Raw genomic sequence first — 12108 nt, forward strand, 5'->3', positions numbered from 1 at the left:
CTGCCTACATTTTTTGTTACTCATTTAAAATGAAAACAGTGCATATGTCATTATAAGTTGTAGATCTTTAGAAACACAATCTCTTCATTTGATGTCCCAGCTTCTTGTTGTAGGTGTTGGCTTTAGTGACAGAAAACACAAACTTGATGACAGAATGAAAGGCTGAAAGCACCTAATTAATTATCATAATTAAAAAGGTTCATAATTCTCTTTGCGCATACTGTGTGTACTTACATTTTAGCTGAGACAGAATCAGCACTTCCATGTATGTTTAAAGATCAGAATTATTTTGGGAAGATATAGTGATTTCAGTTTCAAAGCTTTTCCTTTTTCTTTTTCTGCTAGGAGCATGTCACAAGGAAATATTTCTCCCTGTGCAGTTCTTTACACAAACACTGACTTGATATATCAACATTCAATCAGTTATTTTTGCCCCTTTTTCAAAGCCAGAGAAACAGTACTGTACTGCTTCAGTTGTGCTGGTCCTCAAAAGAATTCTTTTTTATAGTATCACAGTATAAAATTCCATAGATCTTGATGTTAATTTTTGTATGTAAATATGTTGCCTTTACTGTCCCAGAGCTAGAATTTTATGAAAACCAGAAGTGATAATATATGGACTGTGCTAGCAGGAACATCTCCATTTCAGTCCCATTGATTCACTGAGCCCTGACTTCATCAATTATAAGGGGCAGTAAGTCTACCAGCTACTAGGTTCATTACAAAAGGTATTAAGGACATAGACCCAATGATGCTTTGTTCTAAGAGTAGCACCAACACAAGCCTCCGCTGCACTTGTGAATTACAAAGATGTCAGAAACCACATATTTCCTGCTTTCATTACAGTGCTGATAACATCAGAGCTACCAGGGTCTGTGAAGAGTAATATAGTTAGTAGTTAAAGCTTTCTCATCTGTAGCAAATGATGTGCATGGCACTAATAAAGTTTACTGGTTTACAAATGTGCAATAAAAATCCATCACATATTTCAGTGTGAAAAAGACTAAGTCTCAGGTGTTTCTGAGATTTTATGTCAATCTAGCCACTTCTGGATGAAAAGTAAATGCTAATTACTCCCAAATGGCACTTGTGAGCTAAACAGCTATTTAACTGGGGGAAAGAGGTGAAGAAAGGGTAATACTCCCACCTCTGCAAGTTTTCCAGGCCAAAAAATGGAAAAAATGTCTTTCAGATAGAAAGCAAGATAGAAGATACTGCATAGTGTAACAACTAATGGACCAAACCATTCTTCAGATCAAATATTTATCTACCTGATAAGAAGAAGCCAATTTTGGAAAAGTATTCAGCTCTTCTCTAGACCACGCTGTTTGCTGTATCTTGAATTAATATTAATTAAATCACTCAGTATCTCCTTAATCTTGGTTGCATTTCCGTAAAGGAAATAAATCATAGTTTTCCATTAACTATAATGTAATATGATTTGGCTGATGTTAATGAATTGTTCTATAATGCGATCAATCCATTTCTTCCAGAAGTATTCCAAAGCACTGTATGCCCAGTCTTTGGATTAATAAATAAATATGTAGGAAAACAAAGGGGGGAAAGGTTGGCATTTGAGAAACTAAACTAATCAAAGTCATTTCTTGTAAAGTTAACTTGATTTTTTCTATGCTAGACCAAAGAAACCTTAAGAACCACCCTCCAGGTGTGCACATTTAATGCTGTTTAGCTTTTTTACTTAAACACCAAGAATCAAGGGATGCAACCTTAGTAATTACCAAGTACAGTACAGCAATTGCTCTGTGCTGATTAATGCTAATATATTAGTATGCTGCTGATTGAATCCAGACGTCATGACTTGCAGTGAAGTTCTGGTGGATCTCTTCACTACCAATGCCTTTCTTTTGATAGAAATACATAGCAATAGAAATTTACAGGGAATTTTTTAATGTTGTATTAATATCACACAAACTCTGATGCTGGGTGTATCACATAGATCTCATAATAAGATATGAGTAACTTTTCTGGGTTTGTTATTATTAAATGATTTTGCGTGTGTGTTTTGGTGCACAATCCCATTGTGTTATTTTATTACTCTAAAGTTGGATACTTCCTTTTCCTACTAGAAAGCACAACAGACACACTCCTCAGAAGAACACTGAAGCATCAGCAATATGCTTGCTTATTTGTTTCTAGATTAAGTGACCCTGGAGCTAAAGGACCCTATGTGGCCTTTTCAAAGCTCCTTAATATTTTATATCTGATGGAACCATACTTGGCAATATGGTCCTTGTAGTGCAGGGACTACTTCATGAATGCCAGAAAGGTTTAGCTTTCACTTCAGGTATGAACTCAAATCTCCATAAAAATCTTCTACTAAACCCCTCATCTATTAGTTGAGTCTTCGTGCTCTTCATATTTGGCCATCCACCTTTAGTGTGATAAAATTTTCATTTGTCCCAGTCAGAAACTTAGTATATTTCCCCTAGGTACTTAAGTCAAAAAGCTAGAAGAATAAAGGTAAGGCTTTATTTTCAGAATCACATAATTTATCTTATCACTTCTTCTCTTGTTCATTTCTTTTTCTGAATATATTAGCTAGTGCAGAAATACCAACATTTTATTAGAACTCTCAAGCTCCTTCAATGCCATTCAGAGCATTAAATCCTAACCCCTATTTGGGCCTATTTTACCACTTTGTGAAGTGGAACTAGAAAACTTTGTTAGCCTCTCAGCTGAGTATACAAAACCCGAGTGTTAGCCAGTCCTCCCAGTCTAGAGGACTCTTTATGAATAACCTGGGAAATATTCAGGGAGAAAATGTGCCTCACTCCCAAATAACTCCAAAAATCTTCCCTTGCATCATAAAATCCCTGGATTCCACTGCAAGCTGATGCAATTTAGAGGCTGCTTCGAGGATTCAGGGGAGAACCATGATTGATTACTGCTTTCTTGTTTTGCTTTCCTTTTGTCCCTCTCTTGGGTTATGCAAAGCAACAAATTATAACAGAAACTGGATTAAACTGCTCTGGAAATTATCCAGATCACCAAGCGTAACAGCTCTGAAGTACCATCATATTGTTAATGCCCAGAAATAGTTGTTAGATATTTCTTCTGAAGTAGTAGCAGCAATTTTCATAAATGTTTCATTTTGTGTTTAATATATTAATCCATTATGGAATGAATGTCACCGCTCATCCTTTGGTAGTATCCTGTAAAAAAGGTTATAAAGTATAGTAATAACATTTAGGCATGCTTAACTAATTATGCTATAGGAATATACTGAAATGCTTCTATACTCAATACTATGTTTGGCATTCTAGAATGCTTTTTTACTGTTAAAATACAGTTTTGTGAGCAGTGGTAGTGATACTGCTCAAAGATAGCATCTGCAGTTCTGCAAATATCTGTGTCAATTTTTGCAGCCACCCGAATACCGTTTTTGTAATAGCAAGACTGACTTCCAGCCTCTTTAGTTTGACCTAATCAATGAGCACACCTTGAGCATTTAACACATACCTTTTGCTTAGCTTTTGCTGAATATACACTTAACAATACATCTTTAACTAGAAGATGTTTCTCACTTCTACAGTGAATTTGCCTACTGAAGGCAAGTTTCCTATTAGTTGTGAAGAACACAGCATTCCTATTCAGTGATCTGTATTTTTAAGCACATTCAGTCTTTAGTCCACCAAAATCATTCAGTATGCATGCTTAGAAAGCTTTAAGGGGGGGTAGTCTCATGTGCCTCCAAGCTTAATTCAGATAGGAGTAGTTCAAAGCACTTACATCAAAGCCCTAATTTTTTTGCCATTAAAGACTGTGGAGGTGAGTTTGGCAGACGCCAAGTCTTGCATTAAAAGCCAGAGGCAAATGTATATATCTCTAGGCCTGTTCTGTTCATGTTTTCCTTAATTGCAAAGAATGTATTGCTTTAGGCTTACTTTATACTATAGATAACAGAATCACTTCAGCAGAAGTAAGAATTCTTTAAATCACCCACAGAATTAGATACAGACACTGAAGAATTTTGTGGTCCCTATTTTGGTATGAAAAAATACTTGAGATTTCTCTTTATATTTTACAAGAAAAGCCATGCCCTCACCAGTAGAAGACAGTTTACTTATATGCTCAGCAATGCTAATGGTACTAATTCTCCAAATTGTTCTGAGATGCGTGAAAGAGTTATGGGAAATGGGAGGAAGAAATTGAGTGGGAATCAAGTGATAAAAAAAAAAAAAAAAGATATTTTAGCAGTTCCATGGCTCTAGATTACAGTGACTTTGTGGATAATTATAAAACTTATATTCTTGAACCTGACATACCTGCAGTGACCCATGTTGCTCCCATTAACTGCAGCAGACTGTCAGTGTCTCTGTTGGCTCCTCAGATATGTGTGAGAAGGGACAACAGAAAGAAAGGCATTTTAGTTAATGCAGTTTGTTATCTGTAGGAGTTGCAGTGACAAATATAAAGAAACTAAGGAAGTAAGACAAGAGAGCGGTGAAAAATAAACTATAAGTAAGCTGCTAGTAGAATCTTCAGGGTAAAAAATAATCTTCATTCCTTCAGGAGGAAAGGAAAATCATCAATTTAGCCTTATTTTCATATGCTTCTTATACACATTTCCCAGTCACAGCCAGAAAACATCCTAACCATAGTAAACTGTGGTTCTGGTAGGGAGGTGACAGTTAAAGACCAAAAGGTAAAGAAAAAGGAAACAGTCACCAAGGTCATCTTGAGCAAAAAGACCTTTCTATTTGGGGTCCCAGATGGTTTTGGGTTCTGCTATGGAGACTCCTGCAGCATGAAACCAAGCAGAGCCCTAGCAGAGATGGGGAAGCTTCTTACTGAACATGTCAACGGAGTTGATGTGCAATACTTGTGGGGGCGGCAGCTGGAATAGGATCAATATACAGTCACCTTGAAATGCCTGGAATACTAATGTGGTAATTAATACTAATACTAATGCTAAAATTTGCAAGTCTGAGGTACCTGGAGTCATCTGTGGTTGCAGAAGTTTTGCTCACTGAGTTTTCACGGAGTGGTGTTTGTGTGTAACAAATCAATCAATTTAACCATCTTAATTATATCCCTACAAAGGGTAGACACTCAGATAGACGCTTTCCCTCCAACTGCAATGGAAAGATCAGAGGGGAGCCAAATTCTTTGGTCTTTCCGTAAGCATTAAATTATCACTGAGGTTTCTCAAATTCCAAGACCCTGTTTGCCCCTACTAAAGATTGCTGTATTTCACACATATGAGTAAAGAACTCTAGAAGGATGAAAGCTCTGCCTGTGCTTGGGGCAAAAGGGAAAAGCTTTGTCTTTTGTCATAAGAAAAAGCTTAGGCCAGAGTTTTAAGCACATAGGACCAAGCTCTCGGTATCACTGTCAACCGCAGAAGGTTACAACAGCAAAGCAGCGGCAACCCAGTAGCATAATGTAAACACATGCTGGGGAAGTAAGGGTTGCCCTTAAGAAATGAAGGAAGTTAATGTTTTGGGTTAATGATAATTTTTCTGGAAATTCTTGGGAGGTCTAACTGTACTCTGAGAGATCTTTGGTTTCTCAGAATTGCACAGCTTGTGAATTCTTCCTCACACACACACAAAAGCCAGTGCTATGCACTATATAGTTGTGCTAAGAAGTGAAGCTCTCTGTAGGAACAGCTCACCATTTTCTCTACATTCCAGTGAAGCCAGTGCTGGAACGCCACTGAGATCCTGGCATCTGCTTTTTTAGTAGGTGGTTGGATGGAAAAAAGCTTTTTAGGAGTTCTACCCAAAAAACAGCAGTAAGAACACAGGGATTGTGTCTGTCAAAGTTACACATTTGCTTCACCCATGCGTGTGTGCATACTAATGGAGTAATTTGATTATTTTTTAAAAAGTGTGCTCGTTGCTTGGTTGGTTTAATAATCAAGATTTTGAAAAGCAGAGTTTTTATACATAGGGATTAAATTATCTGCCTTTATGGTTGGTGTTTCTTTTTGTGCCCTCCCTTCTCAATATTCTATTTACCCACTGCAGTTTGAATCCCCCACCTTCTCAGCCCGGCTTTTGGTGCTGTTCTGCTCCCATCTTTTACCACCCTTTGTTTGTTACAAATAAGATGTGATCGTAGTTACACACTTGCTGTTCTCATTTCATGATAGCATCAGTATACTACTTTCCCAGCAATGTGAGACCGACAGAAGTCAGAGCTTTTTGTCGGATTTTTCTTTTTTTTCTGGCACATCTTTTTGAATATTTGGCATTAAGTGAAAAGCAGTCTTTTCCTTTCACACCAGTGCTGTTTTTAACAAGCAAGGTTTCAATTTCTTTGAAGATAAGAGAACAAAAAAATCTATTCTTTGGACACATCTTCACTATTTTCCTGTATAATGACAATATTGACTCTTCCCCTCATGCCATTAGATCACTCTACCTTGAGGCCAGGCAGTAAAGATGCTTATAGATCATTCTACCTTGAGGCCAGGCAGTAAAGATGCTTAATTTGTCTCTCACCTGACCTTGACATTTATTTTAAAATTGCATACATCATGCATTATGGGAGAAGAGTCTCTCATACATAAAGCACATACCTCATAACCATCCCCTTTCATTTCAGATTAGCTAAAATGCATGTCCCTGCTCATGCTACCTTCTTTTCAGTAAGTTATTTTAGAGTCACTTCTGCTAGTTAATTCCTAACCATTGGAAGTCAATACTTTTTGTGCTGTTAGTTTTGTTTGCTCAGCATTACCCGATTTGTGCCTTGAACATACCCCATCACCATTCCCTTCAAACCGCACTGTTAACAGTGCCAGCTTTCTATTTATTGCCTTTTCTCAGCCCTTTTTTCCAACAGTTGCCATGTGTTTGCTGTTGCCATCTGCTTGCTGCACATTTACATCTCACTTAAAAACCTGTCTATGTTCACATGGGTTGCAGATGGAGAGCTCTTTTTGTTGTTTGTAAGTTAATTTACTATCAAAGAAAAAGGAAAAATTACCTGAAGTGATTACTTCCTCTCAGTCTCCATTTTGCAGGGTTGGAAATGTAAATTAGCCTAGTGTAGAAATGTAGAATCAAGTATGCTGTTGGTGCTAAACAACTTTTGCATATGTATTTATTAACTGACACAGAGAAATATATTTAGGAGCAACAGCTATAAAAGGTTTTCACAGTTCCTTACTTTGCTTTGAATTAGGCTTTCATGTTATCAGCTGCAGTATCTGAGTTAGAAGTTAATCTGTTGCAGCTTTGGGATAAATGCATAATGCTAAGATTACATGGAATGCTATTACTATTTGCATACACCTCAAATCAATTAAATAAATGAAGCTAATAAAACTACAAGCCAAATAAAGCATTATCATCATAGCAGATTTTAGTCATGATTATGTACACAGAACTCTGAAATAGCACTGCTTAGACTCTCTGATTTCATCCAATTGCCTTTGAATTTACATTAGTAAAACTCGAGCTAGAAATTCATTAATTCTCTTTTCAAAGAGATTTCTATAATATCTTGGCAAATATGAGTCTTGTTTTTAATCATTTTATGAATGGAAATGAATCCTACTGTGTATTTGGTAGATATATTAGGTATCTTAGATTATGTGGTATCTTCAATACCACCTATGAAAATTATTAGATACCTTAGAATACACGGAGTATTCACTACTGAGAGTATTTTCTGTTATTATTCACATCTTGCAATGCTACATATGCACAACTTTTATTTGAACTTTATATGATCACACTTTCACAATGTGTATTACAAATGAATATAGATCTTCAAGCCCAATAATGTGATTTTTTTTCCTTAATTTGACCTTTCCTGAAAAGTTTACCTTTTTTTTTTTAAGCTGAAAATTAAGGTGTTACCTACTTGGGACCTACCCAGGGAGCAGTCAGTTTATGCAAAGAGTCTGTAATGAGGAAATAATTCAGACTTCTGCAAAAACATACCCAAGAAGTTAATCCTTTTGTACCATGTATATATAGACTACGAAGAAAAATGGGGAAATTCTGAATTATTATTTTTGTTCTAACCATCTGTCAGTAACTTTCACTTTTTTTTTTTCCTTTGACCTACTAAGTTGTGTGTATGCTCTAATGAAACTGAGCTACCCTGGGACACTGAGAGAACTGAAATGAAAGAAGAACATGAGGTAGTAAAAGGTTCTTGTTTAATGAACCTTTATTAACCTCCTACACATTCCTTCTCATTATGTTGATTTCAGTCTTAGAAAAGATTTAAAAAATATATTCAGAGAAACTGCCTGCTGTGGAAAAGTTTGGTTTGTGAGGAATGTGGTGGTATGCCAGTTCCTTCAGCATGGAAAGAGAAAAACTAAGAACGCTTACCAATTAAGGCAATGTAACTCAGCAAGCCAGAGCCAACTGCAAAATAGCTCTGCTAGACTGAAATGATATAACTGCAGCGTAACAGTGCAGTCCTAGTAAGGATTTGTGAAAATCAGTTCCTATAAGGGAATCTTACAATAAAATTAATTTGTGGCTGAAGACCTTCACTAAGGAAAGTAACATGTGGGAGGAAAAGAACTGCCTCACTCTTTATGGTGTGACTAGATAGCATAAACCAGTAAAGACTAAATAAACCATTATTAAAGTCAGTATTGAGCAAGGAGATAACAGAGTCTTGCAAAAATACACTTTAATTGGTAGCACCTTAAAGTCAAAATGGCTATGTTGATTTATAGTAGCTGAGAATGTAGCCTTTTATCTTCAAAGAACTCCAACTCAAGAAGCTTTGAATCATATAGGACTACAGTAATATTATTTCCCTCAAGACCAGTTCTCAGTATGGGGACATTGCTACAGGGTGAATTTATTGATTGCATCTTTGATGCTACTGACCAAAAGGAAACTGCACTGTATTTTCTCAGGTTGCAAGCTCAACTTTAAGGATTTCAACTTCAGTGCTCCCGCCTTGTGGAATGAAAGGGAAACGTGTTAATTTGCTCTTGACCTCGAGGGGTAACTGTCATGAAAGACATTGTCCCCCTTAAGTAACTTAATATTTCTCTTGCCTTTCTTATTTCTAACAGGAGTGCAAACTCTTTCCTGACCAGGTCTTGGCAGGAAGGATGTGCCGTTTTTACCTTTAGCAGTCAATCTAGCTATAGTTTTAGATATTTAGCCCAGGCACACTTGTATTCCTCTTTGGTTATACAGAAACAACCCAGTTTGTGGAAATCTCTGATATAGAACACAGTTCTATTTTAATAACATTACTGGAGGTGAAAGTGAATATTGAGCATTAAAAGAAGGACTTAGTCTACACCGATTCTGAGACACTGTAGTAGCTGTGAGAAGATTAATAAAACCTTCAGCAGCCCAGACATTGGACTTCCACATGGAGCAGAAGAACTGAGAGTTGCAAATATCTGACATTATGTAAAAGTTAAATCAGGACCCAGATCAAAATTTCACAGGCTAGTCACATGTCTGTTAGGGATCTGAATAAACAATGCTGCCCTCATTTTTACTTTCTTGTTTCAAACACAATTATGCTACATAAGAAGCCAGTCATTCCAACATCCTCAAACACACTATGTTCTCTCTGTATTGATTTTCTAGCTGTTTCCTCTTTAGGGAAAGTAGCTTTGGGTTTGCCATTGTTTCAACCCAGCCGGTGACAAAGCACCACAGAGCTGCTCGCTCACTCCTCCCTAGCCCCGGTGGGATGAGGAGAAAATATAAAGAAACTCTCATGGGTCGAGACAAGGACAGGGAGGGATCACTCACCACTTATGGGCACGGGCAAAAGACAGGTTCAACTGGGGAAGAAACAAAATCAATTTAATTTACTACCAATCAGATCTAAACAAGGATACTGAGAAGTAAAACCAAACCTCAGAACACCTTAGGGGAATGGGGGCTGGGGTCGGTTCCTCACCCCTTGTCTCTGCTGCTCCTTCCTCCTCAGGGGAGGAGGACTCCGCGCTCGGGCCCTGCTCCGCCGTCGGGGGTCTCCCATGGAAGACAGTCCTCCACCAACTTCTCCAAGGTGAGTCCTTCCCATGGGCTGCGGTTCCTCACAAAATTCCCTGGTGTGGGTCCTTTCCACAGGCCGATCTTCAGTCCCAGCCTGCTCCAGCGCAGGCTTCCTCACAGAGTGGCGGCCATCTTGGGGGGCCTCCGCTCCCCTCCGTGGCTGGGGGGGACAGCCTGCCGCCTCACCGCGGGCTGCGGGGGCATCCCCTCCTGCCTTCCTCCCTGACCTCGGTACCCACAGAGGGGTTCCTCTCCCGTTCCAATCCCCCACTCCCTGCAGGTTTCCCCTCTGAAATCTGCTCTCCCACCGGTGTTTCCACCATCACTAACAGGCTCGGCCTGGATCCAACATGGAGCCAGAGAAGGTTCCAGCAGCTTCTCACAGGAGCCGGCCCTGCGGCCCCTTCAGCACCAAAACCCCACCACACCAGCCCAAACCAGGGTTGTACCTTCACTTCACACACTTAAAATTTTGTCAGTACGTCTGCTCCTTCTTTCTCCTTCTGAAGGTCTGCAGCTGGATAGTGGTGTTTGTGGGGGGCACCAGCTGTGCTGTACCCTAACGGTGGTGGTGGTGAAGGGAACTTGGGAGGGGAGACAGCAAGCAGAAGAGAGAGAAAAGAAAACCAGAAAGGAATAATTTATCTTGCAATATAGATGGCTTGTCTTAGCAGGAGGCTTTAATTACCTTATTAAACTAACTCTGGTTGGTTGGTTGGGTTTTTTTTAAATATCCAATAACGTCAGAAATTCTAGAGTACAGAGTGAGTATTTTTCTTTTGAAATTCCCTGTCTTTACTTCTTTTCTACCAAGGAAACACCTAGAAGCTTGAGGATATGTTTATCTATGCATTATAGGATGTTAGGGAAAAAGTAAATCTCTAGCCAGAAGAATTGATTAGCTAAACAGATAGCCAAGAAATTTCTGTTAACTATGTTTCACTGGGACAAAAACGAGGAAACAGCAAAATTCAGTAATTTGCCAAAGGTTATACAGCAAATTGTGATGCTTTGAATTCAGCCCCAATTCTTCTGTCTTCTAGTCCTGAGAATGAAGTCGGCCTTCCCTGCTGATGGGACGGGTGTCTAGCAGCATTTCTGTTTAGACCTCTGCAATAAGACTGTCAGGACTCAAGCCCCTTTGGCTAAATCCACTTGTGTGGGTGCCCCCTAAAAGACGACGCAGTGCACAGCCACTTGGTCATTCCTTTTTCCACCCACTCTAAACAGCATTAAGGCAAACGTCATAGGCAGAGCTGACAGAAATAAACTGGACAAAAGTGACGGAGCATGGAGAATTATTTAGCAATAGTGGAAACTTCTAGTCAATACTGACCTTTACTCAAGTGGCAATATTTCTAGGTGATGAATAATTGCAGACATACACACAGTGCATATATACCTTTCTGAATCTTTGACTTTCTATGTGGTTTTTGTCTATTTAGCCAATATTTATTCTTCTTCTACTGTATTTGTCTATTAAAAGATATCAAAACGAAAGCAGTGTAATATTTTTTTTTCAAAGCTTTACTTATTTTATTAGCAAATTCAAGACATTTTTTATCTAAAGCAAATGTTAATGTATGACCTTCTGCAATGGCAGGTTTACATCCTGAGGTGACAAACAGATTTTAAAGTACACCTGGTACCTTTCATCTCTCAGTCACGAGTGTGCTTCAAAAAAAGTGAGATATCCTATGACCAGCTTTGATGACATTCCTGGAAGAGTATGGTATAACTCAGAGTTGACTAAGGGCAGCAGAATAGAACTGTCATTGGACCATTTTCTAATTACACAGAAGTTTACTGACAATTTTGGCCACAAGCCCAAGTAAATCACATTACATATTCTGCATGTGTTTAATGCTGCAATTTTTATCTCATGAACTAAAAACATTCCAAAAAGTACTCTTGAAGTAGTGGAGAACTCTGCTGCAGTAAGATGTCTAATTCTGTTAAATTAACAGGGAACGCACCATTTTACAATCTATGTTTTCATTTGAATGGAAGATTTTCTATAGAAAAAGATAGTTATTTTTCTTACATTCTAAAATTGGAAATTATACAGAAAAGCAGTTTTTATTGTCTCACTATATGTGTGTACCGGTAGGTTGTGCATGACTGGAAACCTCAGCAT

The sequence above is a fragment of the Accipiter gentilis genome, chromosome 31, assembly GCF_929443795.1.
Source record: "Accipiter gentilis chromosome 31, bAccGen1.1, whole genome shotgun sequence".
Lineage (NCBI taxonomy): Eukaryota > Metazoa > Chordata > Aves > Accipitriformes > Accipitridae > Astur > Astur gentilis.